General features: G+C 35.8%; 1 protein-coding gene across 4 annotated transcripts in view; it reads left to right on the forward strand.

Moving 5' to 3' along the window:
• The window catches only part of Lama2 (laminin, alpha 2), a 570325-nt gene that overhangs the window by 269620 nt on the left and 277772 nt on the right, over positions 1-22933 (forward strand). The window lies entirely within an intron of this gene.

Here is a 22933-nt window from a genome sequence, read left to right on the forward strand (position 1 = left end):
TTTTTGAGACAGGGTCTTGCTACACAGTTCAGGCTGGCCTTGACCTCACTTAGTAGCCTAGGTTGGTCTCGAACTTGCACCGATCCTCCTGGCTCAGTCTCCTGAGTGCTGGGATTACAGGTGTGCATCACCACTCCTGGCTTATATGAATTCTCTTAATTCTGTGAGTACTTGGTTGTTGGATGAAAATTAATACTGTGTCAGTTGATAGTTAAAATTACCTTACTACACTAGAAGCTCCCATGGAAAAGTGTCTCTTAGTGAGTTGATGCCATTTAAATTTAGAATGCCATGTTATTTTCTAAGAAATCTTGGTTGATTAAATAAGTAAAACACATTTATTGGATCTTGTGTGAATATTGAAATAAGAAACTTAGTATTGTATCTCATATGCTTCTTAGTAAATAGGAACTGGTAGCTTTAATTAGTTGGAAAATTTTAACTCAGGGGTAGGTTCTTATTTTTCACAGGCTTCTAAATGCTATTACAAAAATGTGTAAATGAACAAAACAGGTTTTCAATAAACATGTATTTAAAAAAAGACAGCATATGTTGCATAAAATTCAACCGCTGCAATAAAAATCTAATTAAACTTTTATTTGCTAGGCCCTTTACAACAAGAAGTCATTTTATTCTATTCTATTTAGGAGCCTCCTATATTCCCAACAAGAATAAAATAGCACATATGGCTTGAATTTCTACTGCTTAAAATTGCCAAGAAAAATCCTAAAAATAAACAGTCAGTTTTTTTTTTTTTCTTTTACTGCTCAGAGAAGTTCCAAGATGGGTCAAAAATTAGAAGAATTCTGTATAAATTAAAATTTTATTGGTAAAGTTTATTTGGAGATAGATGTTCATAAAAATTGCTGTATTTCCCATCCTTTCTTCTTCAGTCATATGCTTTTCCTTTGTGTTGGCTGAAAATCAACTTGACAGAAGAGAGGCAAGCAAATGGGATATGAAATGGCATCTGAGCCAGGAATTTGGACATATAAGTTATCTTTGTTAGTTGCTAGAGATAACTTCCCTTATCCTGGCTGAACTGTTATCTTATAACCACCTACGGAGGAACCACTTCCTATTCCGCTACAGATCATTTTCACATCAAAAAACTGTGCTTTCCTGTGCTCCATTCTCCATTTAGTGAGCAAAATAATGGTAACAGGGTGTGCACATTGTTTGAATATGGAAGACATTTTTTAATGTAATGTGGAAGCCCTTGGTGGTTTACTGTCAGACGTCTCAATATGAATGAAACAATTTGCTATAATAACTGAACCACATAAATTTTTGATACTACAATCATACTGCAAGCTCTCAGAAATTACTACAGTACATCTTAACTGTCATGTCACATCATGTAAATTATAGTCATGATGACATGCTTAGCTTGGTTGATTTAATATCTTGCTAAGGAAATGGAAAATTGCAGGGCCTTGTTTGTAAATTCAATAAAACCACTTTTCTAAATAGTTGAGGCTAAATTCTTTATCAGTAATTGCATTCAAGTCAGAGCCACTGCCAGAATCTGACAGAAATATTATATCAGGATACTACTGCATCTGCTTCAATACTGAATTTCACTGACACCCACAGCCAGGAGGTTGTGGGTACCTAAGCCAGCCACTGCTTTTTTAGTGCTAATTCCTAAGTTAAAAATATTTATGGGATCCTATTAGCTTTCTCTAAATGTTTACATAATAATTTGCAAGCATTTTCCCAATCGCTTGGTTAGAAGGCTGTTTGCATCAGAGAGGAGAGATACAATGAAAATGCTTCCAGCGCTGATGCACTTCGCCAGCTCAGAATCCTGCCTGGTGGTAATTGAACTCAAAAATACAAGTCAGCACATTAAAGAGTACTTTTTATCCTGTGAAACATTTTTAATACTTTTGCTATATGGGATAATGAGGTGGAAGTAAGTGACAGTAAAAGTGCTTGTGGACAGTGGGTGATCCCAGATGAATGCAGCATATTTTTATACTGTTGGTCAAAAACTTTCCTATGATCTTATTATAAATTAATTCTTCAGTAGTAACCATGAAGGTTTTTTTCCAAATATATGTGAATTTTGGTACAATTGGCAGTTTAAGTTTACATAATTTTCCCACCTTATTTTAGAGAGTCTGAGAGTATTAAGTCAGGTACTCACAGGCTAAACTAGCAGCATTTTATGTTCAAATGCTCGGTGAGTGCGAATGCTTGTTTTTAGGGCACTTGGGCAGCAGTGGAACCAGACAGAAGAGGAAAAAAGTGGAAGACAGAGAATCCCTCCCAGGCTTGCTGCAAGCTGCAGTTATTCTAAAACACTTTAGGAATGTCAGACTTGGGATAATTTACCGCTTTAGTGAGTTAAAGCCTCTTGGAACCCCGAAGTAGTCATTTACTTAAGGTTACCCCAGTGGTCTGAAATAGTTCTTGCAGCTTCCAAAATCGATTCTCTGCATCTACAAACTTCTCAGAGAATCTGGTTGGACCTGTCTGCGTCTGTTTCCACATTACCATTAAGATTTGAAACTCTTTCTCGGAACATTATTGAATTAATCTTCTGCGACTTGTTCTTCACAAAATAATTGATATTTTCTACAGCATTATGCTGACTTCCCATCATTAGCTTAGTAAAACTTTTAAATTGCTTCACATAGCAGCCAGTAATACCAAGACCCTTGCATGAAATGCGCCTTGTGAGAGCCTGCTGACATAACAGTGTCTGGCTTCTAGACGTAACCCTGGGACACTCTTTTCTCCTACTTGTTTGACTTTCAGTTCTACTTCGCAGAGCCCAAAGAGCAGCTGTGGATTTGAAGGAGGACATTGATATTTGATATCTACAGGACAAAGTAATTCTTATCACATAAAAGGAGCTCAAGAAATACTTTATGATTGATGCAGCACCTTACCACACACAAGCAAAAATTTTAAAATTTTTTAATAGGTTACTCAAAAGTGACCTTTGATTTGTGGTTTATGTGTGAGTGAGAAGATGATTTTAGTCTTTTATTTTAAGTATGACTTACATTTTTAGCAGCATGATTTGTATTTGTGACTTTCTTGCTCTAACTTCCTCAGAACTATTCAAAAGTAAAATTTCTATTAAGAAGCCATAACTCCCTCTAATTTAAATCTTGGGTTAAAAGGATTAATCAAAAAGGTCATCATGCAGATAGAGAAAAGAATGGCCATTGTCTTGGTTAATTTTCCCTCCTTGCTGAGACAAAATACTAGATACCAAAAATTAAGGAGGGAAAGGTTTATTTAGCTCTTAGTTTGTGAACGTTTCAGTGCATAATAATCAGCTGGCTTCAAGGCAGGGTGGCCTGGCACACGGGCAACAGCTTAAGGCTGCAGAAGACAGCAAAAGCAACAAAAGCAGAAGGAAGAAAGCAAGCCTCTTTTCCTCCCTGATATTGTATGCAGGCTACCTGCCCACACCATCTCCTTGTCCTCCTCCTGCACAGGCTCAGGATATTTACAGAGTGAGGACCATGGCCCAGTGCTGAGTCACTGAGTTAAACTTCTAGACTTCTCAAGTTGACACAGTGTATCAACCATAACAGCCATAAAAGTAGATACGATAAATAAACTGTGATTTTTTATTCCATAAATAAAATCTTGGGGCTGGGGATTTAGCTCAGCGGCAAAAGCGCCTGCCTGGCAAGCGCAAGGTCGTGAGTTCGGTTCCCGGTACCGGAGAAAAAACAAAAAAACAACAACAACAACAAAAAAAAAACCAAAAAAAAAAAAACATAAATAAAATCTTGTGGAATAATTTGGTAATGGAGGAGGATCAAGGAGAAGGTTTTCTGCCTAGAATAAAGCAAATGAATTGTTAAGCTTAAATGAGAAAATATGTTAAAACATACGTAAAAGTGAGGGACCATTCACTGCTTGTAGTTGATATTACAGAGTCCACTGTCACACACAGATAAGTCTTAAATTTCCATATCCTTATCATAACGTTATCTTTATAAAATTTATAAATCTTTAATTCATGCATATTATCTGAAATTTATAAATCATTAATTCATGCATATTATATGAAAAAGCCTTTTCATACTCACATACATTCTTTTGTTTCCACTGGTTTGTAATGAAATACAATACACATAGAGATAGTTTTTACAACTGAGCAGTGGAACAATTATTAGGTAGGGAAACATTCAGTTTAGTAGCAATTTAGTGGGAAGAAGTGAGTTTTACTTAGTAATTTTAGTATGAGTTGGTTTGCAATACTATTGGTAAAAACTCAACATAATCTGTGGCTATAGTGGTAGGAACTTATTGGTTAGAACAAAGAAGAAATTGTCTAGAAAGATTCTATACAAAACACACTTCTCTTAAGATACTTAGATTACTTATGAATATCTGCTTTATGTTAAAGTACATGTATGTTAGGGTGTAGATCTCACACATTCCCCAAAAGTCTCCCATATTCAGATGTGACTTTCTGCAGCTGACTGGGAATGTGCGGTACTCATTACTGGATTAACCCACTGATAAGTTAGTAGTTGCATGTGCTATTCCGAGGTGAGCCTGTTGGACTGGAGTTCCGAGGGCATAGTTTTGGAGTGTATGGCTCTGGTTCTGCTTAGTATGTGCCTCATTGCTTCCCAGCTGCCATGGTTTGAGAAACTTCCCTCCACATATCTTTCCACCATGAGATTCCTGCCTTGGAACCAGCCAACCACGGATTGAAACCTCTGATACAGTGAGCAAAAATAAAGTTCTCTTTTAAGGTGTGAATGTCACTCACTTTGCCCTGATGGCAAAACGGATACTAATGCATTAGTAAATGTCATCAACTAGTAACTGAGCCACTCCAACCAGGAAGAAATAGAGCCATGATTGGAATCCAGATGTTCTAACCCCTTCAAATTGAGCATTTTTTGAACTATTATATTTGTTAGTCATTGTGAGTCATTTAGCTTTGGAATAAATACTGACACAATCTGTACAAAAGAAAGTATAAGATATAAAGTAATAAATATATGAATTTATTTAACTATAAATGAAAGAGAGAAAGTATTAATATCAGTAGAGAGGACACAAGCCCCAATATTAGTTTTAAAAGGACTACAAAATGCTGACAAAATTTACCAAGGAGAAAAAAATAAACACTCAACATAAGCAATTTTAGAAATGTAGGGTTGGCCATAAGTAGAATTTCTTCAAAAGCAAACAGATAAAGAAATATCAGAAAATATAAACATGTAAAGGAATGTCATGGAAATTTACACAATAAATAAATAAACTGAAAATGTAGAAAATAAATTTCTATAATAATGAAACAAAATAATAAGTAGAAATAAAGCCTAATCTTTAAAACTCATACTAAAAAGCTTTATAGAAACAAAACATAAATATTTCTGCACCTGACTATTATTGATAGGACTGAGATTTACAAATTTCCATAAACAGTAAAAAATATTGAGTGAAAATATGAGAAGCTACAGTTTTTACATACTAGACCACGAGTAACTCCAGATAATCTCCCTGGGAAAAGAGGAACAGCTGAGATCATGTATGCACCTGGCCCGGATTATTACTGAGTAGTGGTGTCCATGGTGAAGTGCACAGGGAAAAGGTAGAACAGAGTATGTGCTTGCAAAATTGAAAGACAGACATTTGTGCTCATGGAGCCCAAGGCAACTGGAATTTGTGAGGCAGAATGGAAGGAAAGAATGAGCTGTGCAAGGAGGGGGTGTGGAGCATGACAGTTGCACTCATCTGCAAAGACAAATGAGGATACTGAGATGCCATTGCTCAAAAGCAAACTACCTAAGGCGGACAGAAGAACCCGGAAAGAGTACTTATTGAAAGAATACCTGGAGCTGGTAATAGTTCATTTTCCCTGATCCAAATGGAAGGCATTCAAAATAGAGAGGACATCGAGTAATATATTCACAGGGTATTGTCTTAACTGAAGCTAAATTTGCCCACAGACTCCTTATGATTCATACTAGGAAATCCTATGGATAAGGCTGAAAAGAAACTAATTCTTCTCACATAAATTAGCTGCATGCTAGAGCAAAGTCCAGTACTAGTTAAGTACCACAAAATTCAGGACTCATCAATGTAAAATTCACCATGTCTAGTTCAACATATGATCCATAATTAGGAGGAAAATTAGTCAGTGGGAATAGCCCCATAAATGATAAAAACATCATTCCAGAATATGTCACAATGAAATTATCAAAAGAATAGATAGGAAAAAACATATAAAAGGAGCCAGAGTGGGGAAAAATGATACATACAAAGGGACAAAGATAAGAAACACAGAAGCTTCTTACCAGATACTATGTGCCATGATCTGAATATTGTTGTCTCTTCCCCCAAATTCACACATTAGTACCTAATACCTAAAATGAGAGGAAATATGAGGAGGGGACTTTTTGGAAGTGATTCAAGTCACTCTCCCATGAATGGGATCAGTGACCTTATAAAAGAGGTTGAAGGGATCAGCTTTATCCCTTTGGCCTAGTAAGGACCCAGTGAAATGGTGCCATTTTGAAAGCAGAGAGCAAGCTGTTCTCAGTTACTGAATCAGATTGGTTTCAGATCTACCAGACTGCAGAAGTATGAACAATAAATTTTTATTGTTTGTAAGTTACCCAGTGTGTGCGTAGCAGCCTGAATTATAGAGGCCCGAATGCACTAAGTCTGTGCAGTATATATTTTAAAGTTTTGAGAGTAAAAAGAAACAACAATAAAAATAAATACTATTGGTCTAGAATTATGTTTATTATAGGAGAATAAAAAATAAGAAGTAAAAAAATGATACAGAGTTTCAAAACAAGATGATAGAAAATTAATAATGGTTGTTATGTTGCATATTGTTATCTTCAAAGTAGTTGTTCAGATTAGCAGATAGGCATGCAAAATTGATCAGTTAAGCATTAACTGTTTCTTTCAATAAATAGAAATTAGTAGTACAATAGCTATCTTGTGTATATATATTTTTCCCTTCCTTTTTTTTCTTTCTTCCCTTCCCCCATCCAAATTGTTCTTTCCTTTTGAACAGTTTCTTTCCCTTTCACAATATCTGTTGTCCCTTTTGAATTTTATTTACTCTGCCCGTTTCTTACACTAGGGAGACAATGTGATGTTTACACATGTGAACTAATTTATTTCACTTATAAGTATGATCTCTAGTTGTATCCATTTGTCTATAAAAGCCTTGAGTTCATCATTATTTATAGCTGAGTAATACTCCATTGCAAAAATCCTCAATAAAATACTAGCAAACAGAATGCAGTAAATCATTAAGAACATTATACATCATGACCAAGTGGGATTCATCCCAGGAATACAGGGATGGTTGAATACATGCAAATTAATAAATGTAGTACATCATATCAACAGTGACAAGGACAAAAGTCACACTAGGTGTGATCTCAATAGGTGAAGAAAAAGCATTTGATAAAGTCCAACACTCCTTCCTGATAAAAATCCTACAGAAAATTGGAATAGATGGTATTTACCTCAATCTGATAAAAGCCATCTATGACAAATCAACAGCCAGCATCACACTAAATGGACAAAAGCTGAAAGCTTTCACTCTGAAATCAGGAACAGGACAAGAATGTCCACTGTCACCACTCTTATTCAAATATAGTTCTGGAAATATTAGCAAAAGCAGTAAGACAAGAGAAAGAAATAAAAAGAATAAGGATAGGAAATGACAAAGTGAAATTATCATTTCTTGCAGATGACCTGATCCTCTATATAGAAGATGCCAAAAACTCTACCAAAAGACTTCTAAACTTAATAACCAAATTTAGTAGCACAGCTGGATACAAAGTCAACACTCATAAATCAATAGCATTCCTATACACAAACAGCAAACTCAGTGAGAGAGAAATTAGGGAAATCACACCCTTCCCAATAGCATCCAAAGAATGAAATACTTAGGAATCAATCTAACAAAGGAAATAAAAGATCTATACAGTGAAAATTACAGTACTCTGAAAAAAGAGATCAAAGAAGATTTCAGAAAATGGAAAGATATTCCTTTCTCATGGATAGGAAGCATCAACATTGTGAAAATGGCCATACTCCCAAAGCTGTTATACAGATTCAGTGAAATCCCAATCAAAATGCCATATTATTGGTGTAGAAATATGTATACCTCATAGATCAACAGAACACATTCCTAAAATTCATCTGGAACCAGAAGAGGCCTACAGTAACAAAAGCAATCTTGGGCAACAAAGGGTAGGGAGGAGGCATCACAAGCTCTTACTTGAAATTATACTACAAAGCTACTATTATAAAATCAGCATGGTAATGGAAAATAACAGACCGGAGAATCAGTGGAACAGATTAAAAAATGCAGACCCAATGACAAACACACTCAACCACCTTATCTTTCACAAAGAGGCCAAACATGTTCACTGGAAGAAAGATAGCCTCTTTAATACAAGTGCTGGAAAAACTGGCTTTCCACATGTCAAAGACTAAAACTAGACCCATGTCTATCACCAAACACTAAACTAAAGTAAAAATGTATCAAATATCTAAATATTGAAATGGAAGCACTAAATGTACTGGGAGAGAAAGTAGGTAGAAATCTTGAAGACATAAGGGTACTCAGAGAGTTCATAAACAAAACTGAAACTGCACGGGAAATACTTCACAGAAGCAACAACTACATTTCATCTTATTGGAAAGTTTTTACCCATCAAAAGAAATCACCAACAAAGTAAAAAGAAAACCCATGGGAAAAACTTTCAACCAACTGTCCATCAGATAGAGAACATCTAGAACATATAAAGAATTAAAAAATCAGGCCCCCAAAATTGAAAGACCCAATATAAAAATGGACATCTGAGTGCCATGACCTACATGGCTCTTGACGGTCCTAGGGAAAAACAGGGAGAGGATTTAGAAAATAAGACAAGAGACAAAGCTGAGGTCAGGTGGAGAGAAAAGATCTGAACAACAACCATAGGGGCATTTACTTATACTTTTGACAAAGTTAGAATCACGAAACACAGGGTTGCCCAGTGACTAATGACTTGAATTGTCACAGACAAGGTATTTCTCTCAGGACCAATGTATTTCCAGCTTCAGCAACTTCCTTCATGTGGGATGAACACATGCATCTCAGATGAAAAAGTACAAATGGCAAATAAATATATGAAAAAATGTTCAACATCATTGGTCTTTTGAGAAATGCAAATTAAAACATCATTGAAATTCCATCTCACACCAGAAAGAATGGCTATCATTAAAAATAAACCAATAACAAATGCTGGCGAGGTTGTGGGGAAAAAGAACCCTTCTCCACTGTTGGTGGGAGTGTGGACTGGTGCAACCACTGTGGAAATCAGTCTGAAGAGTCCTCAAAAAACTAGCATTAGAGGTCCTATTGACCCACCTATTTCCCTTCTGAGTTTTTTTCTAGAAAAAATTAAAACATCATACCACAGCAGTATATGTGCAGTGCAGTTTGTTATAGCTAAATCTTGGAAATAACCCAAATGCCCATCAACTGAAGAGTGGTCTAGAATTTTTTACCAGGCCAAAATATCTATGAAAAATGAAAATGAAACTTTTTTCAGAGAAATATAAGCAAGGAGAATTCCTCACAGATAGATCTACATTGGTAGACATGAAGAAAGGTCTTCAGGCTAAAAAGTAAATGAAACCAGTTGGAAATGTGTCCCCATAAGAACAGTTGAGAGTGTCAGAAAGAGTCATGCTGAATATTTTTCACTGTTAGGAGTTGGTAAGAGACCTCTGGCCAGTCCTCTCTTTAGTTATAGTTTAATCATAGGTTCAAACACAACGATCACTGAATAATTAAGTAAAAACAAACATAAACCAGAACTTCAAGCATTCTTTGTATAAAATTTTCTCTCTGGAGTTCAGAAACAAAGACTGCACCATAACATGAGCATTAAAAAACTACTTCCCTTACCTCTACCACTCCTTACTTAAAAATTAAAGACAGCAAAACCAGCATCCATATGAAAGTGTTTCAGTAAAGTCTTAATGTAAACTTACATATGTGGTGTTTCATTTTTAATGCATTTTACACACATCTGCAGCTCGGAGGAGAACTACAGTGAGGCAATGTGTTCTGACATCCTGGACTAATACCATATGGGGCAAACTTCAGTATACTCCCTTCTATCACATATGATAGATCAGACTCATCAATTTTGGTTTATTGGGCCATATTACAGCATTTCAGAACCCATCATGGTGAGAGTGTTCTTTCCATACTAGTTTTGTTGTTGTTTTTTTTTTGTTTATGGTTTTCTCAATGTTGGCAGTGGGAGAACAGTATAGTGTGGGTGCGTGGGCCACAGCTATGTAGAGAAGGAAGTTAAGGACACAGGGATGCACAGGGAGAAGACACAAGAAAAAACACAGGGAGAAGGCAGCCAAGGATCCATCAAGGGCACAGGACTGGAACAGATTTGTTACATACAGTCCTTTTAAGGGACCATTCCTGCCGAGAGCTTGAAATCAGACTAGCAATTCTTTTTCATCATTTGTGTGAGAAGTCATTGAAAGCTGGTATTCATAGAAGAGGATGACCCGGTTCTGTTATATTTAGCATTGAATTTCACCACTGTTTTGTTCTTTATGCTTTTAACAGACATGATTCAAATGCTGGATCTTTACTTCATTAGCTTTGTGATCTCAGACACATCTCTCAATGCACTTGAACTAGACTTTCATTATCTGCAAAATGAAGAGTCTAGCACCCCGCCAGAGTCAGATAAAGCCCTCAGAAATGTCCTTAGCACACAGAGGCTGTTCCATAAATCCAAACTGTTTTGTGAATTTCTGTAGTTGTATGTGGTGGTACATAATTTATGTGGGAATTCATCTTCATATCATAAAAGAATTTTATGAAAGAATACTTTGCCCCCTGCCTATTTATTGCTAGCTGACATAGCATTTAATGATAGTAAGGATAAGATATTATTGCAAATAAAATGGACAGAGTTAATTTTAGCAATTTAGGAGATTATATTAAAGGGCAAATTTATACTAAAGAAAAATACGTGCATAATAATAAGCTAGCCAGCATTTGAAAATACCCTCAGAGCATTTTGCACTTCATTTTGATGGCACTAAACATATATAAAACATGAGAGCTAACATGTGTTGCTTTCCAAGCAAATAACACAAACATCCCACTACTCCTGATCGCTACTTCACAAAGACCTGAAGAGAATGGGATAGGAGTTTTCTGCCTATCAGTAACTGATTAGAGGAACTCTGTCCCGTTATCAAAGTGCTATAGCAATAATTTGGCAAGAGAAAATGGGCCCCTAATGTTGGGCTCTACCCCAATACGACTGGTGTTCTTATAGAGGGGAAAGGGGAAATTTAGAAACTCAGACACACACACACACACACACACACACACACACACACACACACACACACACACCCCACAGCTGGAAATAACCCTTGTTGGTTCTGCCTATACCTCAGTTTCACCCTACAAATTCCAGAACTGTTGCTGCAAAAAAAAAACTTCTATTTTTTAAACAACTATGTCACCTATGCTAATTTGTTATGGCAGCCCATACCAAAATGTTAATTCTGTTTAAAATTCCATGATTTTCAGTACTGTTTATATATAATCACGTGTATTTTATATTGCAAATCTCTATGTTCCCTAAAGAAGTCAGAAAATGGTAAGAGCAAGTCCAACAGATCAACAGAAAAATGGTCAAAAGATATGAATGAGCAGTTCATAGCAAAAGAAATTAAAAGGCTCTTAAATGTAGGAAAAATTGTTAGACGTGTTTCATAATATGAAAGCTGCACTGAAAAGTTACCCAACATATTTCATATAGGAAGACAATAAAATGGACAGCATGCTCTATCACTGAAGCTTTAAAGAGATAAAGATCCTCATTAATGGACAGTTGGGGTACACAATCCAAGAAGAACAATTTAGAAATCATCACCAAAGTTACAAAGGCACGTGTGCTTATTTACTTCCCTTCCCTTAGCCTACATAAATGTCTGAAATGACATATACACAACATTATTCTTGCCAGAAGTGTAAGAGTTAGCCATGAAAATGTCCATCAGTGAGGAGCTGATTAAATGAATTTTAGTATATCCATGCAAACCCAATAAAACTGTAAATAAATTAGTAAATATTTTGTTGATAAAATAATATGCAATGATTCAGGGTAGATTTTTAAATGACAGAAACTAGAAAAGTGTTACTATATGGTAGACAAAGATTACCACTATTTTTGTTTTGTATTAATGCCTATTTATAAAATATGGGGTGTTATTGTGATATTTTCATACATGTGTATATTATTCTCATCTACCTCATTTCCTTCCCTTATACCTCCTCCTTCCTCTATTTGTTTCTTCTATTTTTAATGTAACTTAATTTAATTAGTACATATTTGCATTTCATACAGTTTATAGTCATCTTGGGGAGTGGCAACGTGTACATATTACACCTTTTTTTCTAATACCTTTCCTCTTTCCTCCCCCCGCCCCCTCCCCAGTTCTCCTATCACCGCTTCTGCACTTGTGGATATTATTAGTCTTAGCTCTTGTTATGGCGTATAATGTTTATACTGGGTGGAGTTCTTAGGATCCTGTACATGGCACTTCTTTATTCATCTCATTTCCTCTTCCCTTTCCCCTTGCCCCATCCTCGTTCATTCAGACCACTTCCCTATTGAATGAGACCTGTTCCCTTGTCTCATTTATCATTTTCTTTGTTTGTATATCACCTCACTCAAATAAGAGAAACCATACTATATTTATGCTTGTGTGTCTGATTTATTTCACACAACTTTATATTTTCCAGGTGCATCCATTTTCCTACAAATACCTCAAATTTATCCTTCTTTATAACTGAGTGGTACTCCATTATATAGACATACCACATTTTGTTTATCCAGTCATCTGTTGATGGGCATAAAGGCTGCTCCAGGATTTAGCTATTATGAATTGTGCTGCTACAAACATTGACATGCAAGTATCACTGTAGTACAACGCCTTAAACTCTTTGGGGAAGATGTGCAATAGGAGGATCGCTGGGTCCTATGGAGTTTCTAATTTTACTTATTTGAGAAATCACCACACTGATTTCCATAATGGCTGCTTAGGTTGCATTCCCACCAACAATGCATGAAGGTGCCTTTTTCACCAGAGCCACACTTGCATTTGTTGTTTGATTTCCTCATGGTGGCCATTCTTTCTGGAGTTATGTGGGGTCTTGATATTGTTTTAATTTGTAAATTTCTCTAGTGACCAGAACTGTTGTACATTTTTCTCATATTTGTTGGCCATTTATATTTCTTCCTTTGTGAAGTGTTTGTTCATTTCTTTAGCTTTTTTATTGTTTGGATCTTTAATTTTAGGTGGTTTAATGTTTTTAATGAAAGGTTGTTCTTTGTATATTCTAGACATTGGTCCTTTCTCTGTGGAGTAGCTGGCATAATTTTTTCTCATTCTATATGTTATTTTTTCACTCTGCTGATTAATTCTTTTGCTGAACAAAAACTTTTTAGCCTAATGTCATCCCATTTGTTGATTCTTGCTGCTATTTCTTATACAATTCATGTTCTGTTTAGAAAATCCTTTCTGACTCCTCTGTCTTAAAATGTTTTACCTATTTTACTTCTAGAAGGTTTAAAGTTTCAATTTTAATTATTAGATAAGGTGACAGCAAAGGGTCTAGTTTCATTTTTCTACAGATACTCAGCACTTGTTGTCATTTGTTGTCACTTGTTGTCATCTTGCTGTCGTGACTTGTCATCAGTGGTATTCAACACCACTTGTTGAATACTCTATCTTTTCCCCTACAAATGGTTTTCGATCTTTTGTCAAAGATCAAATAGTCTGTTACATTTGGGGAGGGTTCTGTATCCTCCATTAATCCATGTGTTTGCTTTTGTTGCAGTGCAATGACATTTTTGTCTGCTGCTGTGTAGTGTAGCTTGGAGTTTGGTATTGTTATGCCACCTGCTTTGCTTTTAGTGCCCAAAATTACTTTTTTGCTTTCTTCTGGTTCCATATGAGTTTAAGGTTTTTTTTTTTCTTTTACATCTGTAAAGAATGCTGCTAGTATATTTATTGGTACTGCATTGAATCTGTGTAACAGTTTTGGAAGTATGACCACTTTGACAATATAAGTTCTGCCTATTTAGTATCGAGAGACACTTTCCATTTTCTGATGTCCCCTTCAATCTCCTTCAGAGTACTGCGGTTTTCTTTGTAGAAGTCTTTCACTTTCTTGGCTAGGTAAACTCATAGATGCTTCTTTTATTTTGAAGCAACTGGGAATGGTATTGTTTTCATAATTTCTTTCTTATCCCATTCATTGTTGGTACACACAAATGCTAATGACTTTTGTGTATGAATCTTGTGTCTTTCTCCTTTGCAGAAATTGGTTATTAATTCTAAGAGTTTAGGGTTGGAGTTTTTTGGGTCTTCTATGGGGAAGATCATGTTACCTACAAATAATGATAAGTTGAGTTCTTTCTTTCCTATATGGATCCCATTTTTTTCTTTCTCTTGCCCAACTGTTCTGGCTAAGGCTCAAATGCTATGGTGAGTAGCAGAAGTGATAGTGGACATTCTTGTGTTGTTCCTGAATTTTTAGTTTTTACCCATTTAAAAGGATGCCAGTTAATGGCTTGTCATAAACAGTCTTTATCATATTCAGGTATGGTTCTTCTATTCCTGGTTTCTTGGAGTTTTTTGTCATGAAGAGGGGGCTGGATTTTGTTGAAAGCCTTTTCTGCACCTATTGACATGATCATGTGTTTTTTTACCTTGCTCTTGTTTATGTATTATATTACATTTACTGACTTATGCATGTCAAATCTTCCTTGCATCTCTGTGATGAAATCTACTTGCATCATCTTTTTGAAAAAGTACTGCCTTCTTTCTGCTAATATGTTTTTGAGGAGTTTTTGTGTATGTGCATTAAAGTGATTGATCTATAGTTCTCTGTCTCTCTCTTTTTTCTTATCTTTTCCTGTTTGGGCATCAGGGTGATACTGGCTTGCGTAATGAATTTGAGAGCACTCTGTCTCTTTCAATTTCTTTGAAGAGATTGAGGAGTATTGGTGTTATAACATCTTTAAACGTTGTCTAAAATTCAGTCATTCTAGAATTCAGCCATCAGGTCCTGGGCTGTTTATAGCTGGTAAATTCTTTTTTACTGAGTGCATTTCATTTGTTGTTATTTGATTGTTCAGTATATTTATGTCTTCAAGAGCTAGTTTAGGTAGTTTGCACATTTCTAGAAATCTATCCATTTTATTGAAATTTGCTAATTTGTTGGAATGTAATTTTCCATCATAGTTATTATCTTCTGGATTTCAACAACGTCTGTTGTGATTTCACCATTGTCATTTCTAATTGCACTGATGTTAATCTTTTTTTCCTCTTTCTCTTGTGAGCCTTGCTAAGAGCTTGTCTATTTTATTTACTCTTTCAAAGAGCCAGCTTTTCAACTCACTGATTTAATCTTTATCCTCAATTTTTTTTTTTTTTTTTTTTTTGGTTTTTTTGTTTTTTGTTTTTTTGGTTTTTCTCCGGTACCGGGAACCGAACTCACGACCTTGCGCTTTCCAGGCAGGCGCTTTTGCCGCTGAGCTAAATCCCCAGCCCCTATCCTCAATTTCATTGATATCTTCTTTCTTCTTTATAATTTCCCTCCTTAATTTCGGTTTGGGGCTAGTTTGTTCCTCTTTCTCAGCTATCTTAAGATTTTGCATAAAGTTATTTATTTGGGCTTGTCCTGTATTTCTAATGTGAGCATTGATTGCAACGAATTTCCTGTTAGAATTGCCTTCAAAAAGTCCCAGAGATTTTGTTGAGGTATATAGTCATTGTCACTAACTTCCAGAAATTTTTAATTCTTCTTTGATTTCTTCTGTGACCCATTGGTTATTTAGGCATATGTTGTTAATTTTTCAGGAGATTTTACCTTTTCCAAATGTTTTTTCTACCATTGATTTCTATTTTCATTACACAGTGGTTGGGAAGTAATCATGTTGTGATTTTAATTCTTTTATATTTACTTAAGTAGGCTTTGTAGACTAGTGTGTGATCTGTTTTGGAAGTACCATGTGCTGCTGAAACAACGTATATTCTGTTGTAGAGGGGTGGAATACTGTGTGTACATCTATTATGTCCATATGTTCAAGGGTGTGGTTCAGCTCTAAAATGTATTGGTTTTTTTGTTGAGTTGATCTGTCTCTTTGTGAAAGTGGGTGTTAAAATCTCCTGTTACGGTTTGTTAATGTTTATTTGATCTTTAATTTCAGTAATTTTTGTTTTATGAAGATAAGTGGTCCAATGTTTGGTGCATATATGTTTATCAATGTTATCTTTCCTTGTTGAATTTTTCCCTTATCTAGTAGGTAATGACCTCCTTTGTCCCTTGTAATCCATTTTAACTCGAAGTTTATCATTTCTGATATTGGAGTTGCCACCCCTGCTTGTTTTCATGGTCCTTGTACATGAAATGTTGTTTTCCATTCTTTAATTTTTACTCTATGAATATCTTTTTGGATCAGTTGATTTTCTTGAATGTAACAGAGTGTTGGGTTCTACTTTTTGATCCAGTCATCCAGTCTGTGTCTTTGGGTTGGAGAGTTGAGGCCTTCACTGTTGAGAAATGTGTTGGTTATTTGCTCTGATCACCTTCTTTATCTGTTGGTGTACCGTTCATTTTTTCCTGATGCTTTTTTGTTGCTGTTTATCTGTTGGCCTCACTAGTTTTCTCTGTGCTTTTAGGTATGTGTACCTCACTATCTCTGTTGAGAATATCCGTGAATTTTTTCTCAAGAGCTGGTTTGGCACTCATGTATCTTCTGACCTGGTCTTTTTCATGGAAATATTTTATCTCTCCATTTTGAAGGCTAGCTTTGCTGGGTAAGTTAAATTGAGTAGGCAGTTACTTATTCTTATGGTTTGAAAAACTTCACTTCAAGTTCTTCTGGCCTTTAGGGTTTGTGCTGAAAAGTTTGCTGTGGTTCTAATATATTCACCTTTATATATGATTTTGTTGTTTTTCTCTCTTTTTAAAAATCTATTTTTTTTTGCTGGATATGTAAAAAGTTAATGAGGATGTGCTTTGGTGAACTTCACCTTTCATCATAAATTGTTTAAAATTCTATAAGTATCACTTAGTTTGTTAAAAAATATTTTCTTGCATTGGCAAATTTTCTTCCATGGTTTCTGTAAGCATGATGGTGAATCCATCTGTGCAATCTTGTAGATTTTCTCTTACTTCAATTAGCCCTAGATTGGTCTTTTTATTGTCATCTATAATTGCTCGAGAATCTTCTCTTGTTCTTATTTTCCTGTTAGCTCCTTTGAACTCTTTACTGTAACTCACTGTTTTGTCCTCAGTAGCAGACACTCTGTCTTCATGTTGGTCATGTCTAGAATATATGAATTTTACAGTTTTTTTATTTTAGGCATTTGTGTCTGATATTTTTTTTTTGGAGGATTCCCTATACTTATTCAATCTGGCATTCAAATTTTGAACTGTTTTGGTTAGCTTGTTCAGTTTTTTTACCTGTTTCTCCAAAGTTCACCATGGGCATGTTGCATGTCATTGCTGTAACTTCTCGGCTCATTTCCTCTTTGAACTCATCTATTTTTTTTCATCCCTTCTAAGAACTTTTCATAACATTTTGCTGTCTGATATTTGTTTTCTTTTCTCTTTGTGGTCCTTTTCTCTGCTTTAGAGGAGTTGGGCGTGGATATCTTCTATTTCCTTGTTTCCCCACTCTCCTTCTTATATCTGTGTTTATTTATTTACATATATAATTATATATTTAATTATATGGATCCTCTCTTTCTCTCTCCTGTTGTTTTTGGGGGTACTGCAGGTTGGGGACTAGACAAACGATGCTAGGAGACTATGTGGTTCTATGGCACTTTTTAGTAAAACGCTGCATCCCTGTGAATAACTTTCCACATTGTAGGTCCATGCTAGTATTCACTCCTTCTCTTATTTACTCTAAGTGACTTAAACTCTGTCCCTGTATTTTGCACCAAGAACTGCTTCAATTTTTACCAGGACCCACAGACTCAGTCTTACAGTGTTTCTCTCTGATAGTCCTTGCAGTTACTCTTCTCCCCTTTGCCTATTCTCTATGCACACTGTGACTTTTTATTACTTGTGGCTACTCTGCAGCTGAGTCAATGGAGAGAAGCTAGAAACTTATGGCATCAGAGCAAGAAAAGAACAAATATATAAGAGCAACAACCTAATACGTATGTGAACCACAGAAGAACACAATCCCATGTTACTAAATACCTGGAGAAACACACAAAAACTTAAACCAATAAGATGTCCAATGGGAAAAAAGATTAGATATCCCAATGAGCCATTTCATGCATGCTTCCCAAGTGGCTTCTTTGTCAGAGTCTGAATGTTCAGACCCAATTACTCCTACAATCCCTCTCCTGAAACCTGGAGTGAACTTCGACTCAGCACCTTTCTGACAGGTGGGAGGCATTTGTGCAGAGTTAATCTAGTCCGAGTTCTTGGGTTAGGTGCTCTTGGGGCAGGCACTCACTGCTCCTCTCTCTTAGTCTCCCCTTTCTTCCTCTCTAACAGTCTCCTTTCTCTTTTCATTCTTTAGATTCCACACACTGGAGAGAATGTGTGATATTTGTCTTTGTGAGTCTGGCTTATTTTGCTCAGCATGATAATTTCCAGATCCATTCATTTCTCTGCAAAGAACAAAACTGTCTTCTTCTTTATGGCTGAATAATACTCCATTCTATATACATGCTACATTTTCTTTCTCTATTCACTGATAAGCCAAGTGCTTGCTTTATATCTTGGCTTTTGTAAATTATTCCACAATAAATATGGCTATAGGTATCACTATAGTTTGCTGACTTTAATCCCTTTGGGTACATACCAAGGTGTCGTGCATCTGGGTCATATGGTGGCTCTATTTTTAGTTTTTTTAGGGGACCCCCATACTGATTTCTATAGTGGTTGTACTAACATATCCCTTACAGCAGTATAGAGAGCTTTCTTTCTCTCCTGTGTCATGGCCCACTTTCCTTGTTTTATGTGTTCTTGATGATAACCATTCTGCTGACTGGAGTGAAATGGAATCTCAGTGTACTTCTGATTTCCATTTTCTTATTGGATAAAGATGTTGAACATTTTTCTCACATACGTGTTGGCCTTTTGCACTTGTTTTGAGAAGTGTCTGTTCACTTCATTTGCCCATTTATTGATTGAGCTACTTGTGTCAGCATAAAATACTTTAGTTCCTTATGTATTCTAGATATATTAATCCTCTGTCAGAAGACTGTCTGGCAAACATTTTCTCTCCTTCTGTATGTTGTCTCTTTACTCTGTTGTTTCCCTTGCTTTGAAGAATCTTCTTAATTTGATGTAGTACCATTGGTGGTTCTTGCTATTAGTCTTTACAGTGCTATTGGAGTGCTCTTCAGGAAGTTTTTGCCTATACCTATCGCTTCAAGATTTTCTCCTATATTTACTTCTAGTAGATTCACAATTCAAATTTTATACTTTAGACTTTCAGTCACTTTGAGTTGATTATTGCGCAGAGTTTAAGATAGGAATCTAGCTCACACTTCTATATAGGGACATCTATTTTTCCTAGCACCATTTATTAAAGAGGCTGTCTTTCCTCCAGTAGATATTCTTAACCTTTGCTCAGAAATTAAACATGTGAAGTAACATGTTTTTGTTTCTGTGTTCTCTATTCTAGTCCATTGACTTATGTGTCTATTTTTGTGCCGATACCATGCTGTTCTTGTTTCTATGCTTTTGTAATATAATTTGAAACTGAGTATTGTATGCCTTCCAGCCTTGCTCTTGTTGCTTCAGATTGCTTTAGCTATTCTGGATCTTCGAGTTTCCATGTCAGTTTTAACATTTTTTTTTAGTTATATGTAGAATATCATTGAAATTTTGATGGAAATTGCATTGAACCTATAGATTACTTTTGAGAATATGGAATTTTAAAAACAAAATAAATTACAGAAATCTATGAATATAAGAGGTCTTTCTGTCTTCCAGTATCTTTAATTCATTTCTTCTTCTTCTGTTCTGAAATTTTCACTGTGGAAGTCTTTCACGTCCTTCCTTAGTTTGCTACCTATGTCTTTTTTTAGGCTGTTGCAAACAGACTTATTTTCCTGTTTTCTTTCTCAGCAAGTTCATTATCGATGTATAGAAAAGCTATTAATTTTTAAATATTGATTTTACCTCCTGCCATTTATCTTTTAAAGTGGAGAAAAAGAATATATATTTACAATTACAAAGCAGCTTAGCTATTTAGAGTAGCATCCATCATTTGAATTAAGGTGATATTTTTTCTCAGACTATGTTCAGCCCCACCCATAACCACAATATTGCCAAATTCATAAAATAAAATTATTTTACCTACGACAGCCCAATTTCAATTTCTAATTACATCTTTACAAACTATTACTTTTTAAATTTATACTTTAGTGTAAAAAATGAAATTTTAATGTGCTCCCTTAATAAGTGTTAACTGCCCAGTGCTATATGGTAAAATAGTTGTCATGCTTACTGAGTCAGAACAATTGGAATGGCACTCTTATCTTTCCAGACTTCAAGAAATTCTGTTATCCTCAGCAGCACCTCTTAGGGCAAGCTAAAGCTGACATTTGTATTCCTGCCATCTTCTTGTCAATTCCCACAGTAGTAGCTGAGTTCTTTACCACACTTTTTCTTAAACTGTCCTTCTACTAACTGGGTCTGAGATTCCAAGCCGTTAAGATCTCACATTTGCCACACTGAAAAAGCAGCTATGTGATAGGACCCCGATCTGAAATGTAATGAATTATTAAACAGGTAGTTTGTCGGACGATTGAAAATTACCTGCAAAAAGAGTGCTTATCTCCTTGAGGCACATCGAAAGCTAACGGAATTGAGCCAATTAGACCGACTGTCTCTTCAATGAGTTGTGACCTATCCATTGTAATAGCTTATTATGATGATAAATGAACCCATCTCTCAAACTGAAGCCTGAGTACACACTTCAGCAGTTTCCGTGAATCATGAGGCCATTACCTCTGAGCTCCAGATCGACAGCACTGACAGCCACGGGGCAGAGAGCACGCATGACTAGACACAGATGATTGTTTTACTCAGATGAATATATTTACAGCCGTTTCCCAAGCAACAGCCCTCCTTGTGCACATGTGTTGATCCTAGCAATGTTTACCACGTAGGGCTTCCTTCTTAGGAAGTACTCCTCTCCTGATGGCAGCATTCTGAGATAACTGCTTCTAAGGAGTTTTGACAAGTTTTTGTTTCTGTTTATTGTTTACAATGTTGAACATCTCACTCTTGTTCGTATCTTGCTTCTGCAAAACTATAGAAGAAAAATATTTCTTACATCAATGATATATGCTAATATAAATGTTTTTCTTTCAAGAAATTCATTTCACACATTAAATTTCACTGTCTATTTTTCATTAATGTTGGAAGAACCACTCAAAGACTCCTTTTTATTTATAGAAAAACTTATAAAGACCAGCAGTTTAAAAACCAGAGAATGGTAAATATTTATTTTTTTAATTTTACAGATATGTGCACATTCTTTAGTTACTGAAGCTTGAAGATCCCATGTGCTACTAGAGTAATACCTTCGGTTTTAGGGGGAGGAATGACTACTTTAGTAACAAAATGTAGTCTTCTGATTATAAATAGGTACTAGACATCTCTGGATTTCCTGAACAAATCCTTGAAAAATCTGTTGGTCAAACAAAATTAAATGTATGAAATTGCTACAGTGATGGAGCAGTGTCATGGAAGTTGTAGTATTACCTCAGATGGTGAAAGTAAAGGGTAATATTTATGGGTTTTAGGGGAAATGTTGGGGATTTCAAGGAGCTCTTGCTTGACATATCTGTTTTGGATTGGGCAGAATTTGGGGTACAACAGTTTTGCATTTGCTACCAAGGTGGGACAAACATCTCAAATGAAGTACTGAGGGGTCTGTTCTTAGCCTGTAGGTAAGCTATGTGGGCCTTCATCCAGGAACAAAGTTGTCCTAGAACTTACAGCATTTTTTACAGTAAGTGTTAGAAATTATGCCTACTCCCAGCACTGTCAACACAATAACAAGTCATCGTCTCTGTGCAAGTTATTGCAGACAGTGACTACAAGAGTGTAGGACAGTTACTTAGTTTTTCTGTACCATTGCTTCTTCATGTGTAAAGTTGAAATAATATTAATACCTACTTCATAGTTATCATGAAGATTAAAAGAAATTAACAGATTTTCAGCACTCATTATGGTACCTGAAAAACAATAAGCTTTAATGTATTGGCTATTATTATTAACACTAACTGGGTCATATGTGAAGTCAGATTTTACGCCAGTGAGACTTTACCAAAGCTAACCCCCTCACTTACACATAGAGAAAGAGAAAAAAGGAGACAGAGAAAGAGACAGGCAGACAAAGACACACACGGAGAGGCACAGAGATGGAGAAAAGATGAAGAGGAGGAAGAAGAAGGGCAAAGAGGGAGGAAGGGAACAGGGGAGGGAGGGAGAGAGGAGGAGGAAGAAAAGAAAAGAAGAAGGAAAAGGAAAAGGGGAACCTCCAAAACGAAGAAATAGTGTAGAAAAGGGAAAAGGAAAGGAAGAATCTGCTGATGTGTATTATATTCTTAGGACTTTTTATTTACAAAGAAACCATCAGGACCTCTCTTAGCCCAAGTCTATTAAGAGATACTCTGTGGTCTTAGAGTAAATGATTTCTCTCTTCAAGTTTCATTAGGGGCTACATTTGAAGTAATCACCAGCTTCAGTGTTCTGAAGAGAAGTCCTCTATAATGAAACAGGACTGGAAATAACCCACAAGCAAAACCTTGCAGGCCACCGATGGTCCCCTAGGCCACTCACTGGCATAAGCGGGTATTTACTTGCATC

The sequence above is a fragment of the Chinchilla lanigera genome, unplaced genomic scaffold (genome assembly GCF_000276665.1).
Source record: "Chinchilla lanigera isolate Chin_1 unplaced genomic scaffold, ChiLan1.0 scaffold00035, whole genome shotgun sequence".
Lineage (NCBI taxonomy): Eukaryota > Metazoa > Chordata > Mammalia > Rodentia > Chinchillidae > Chinchilla > Chinchilla lanigera.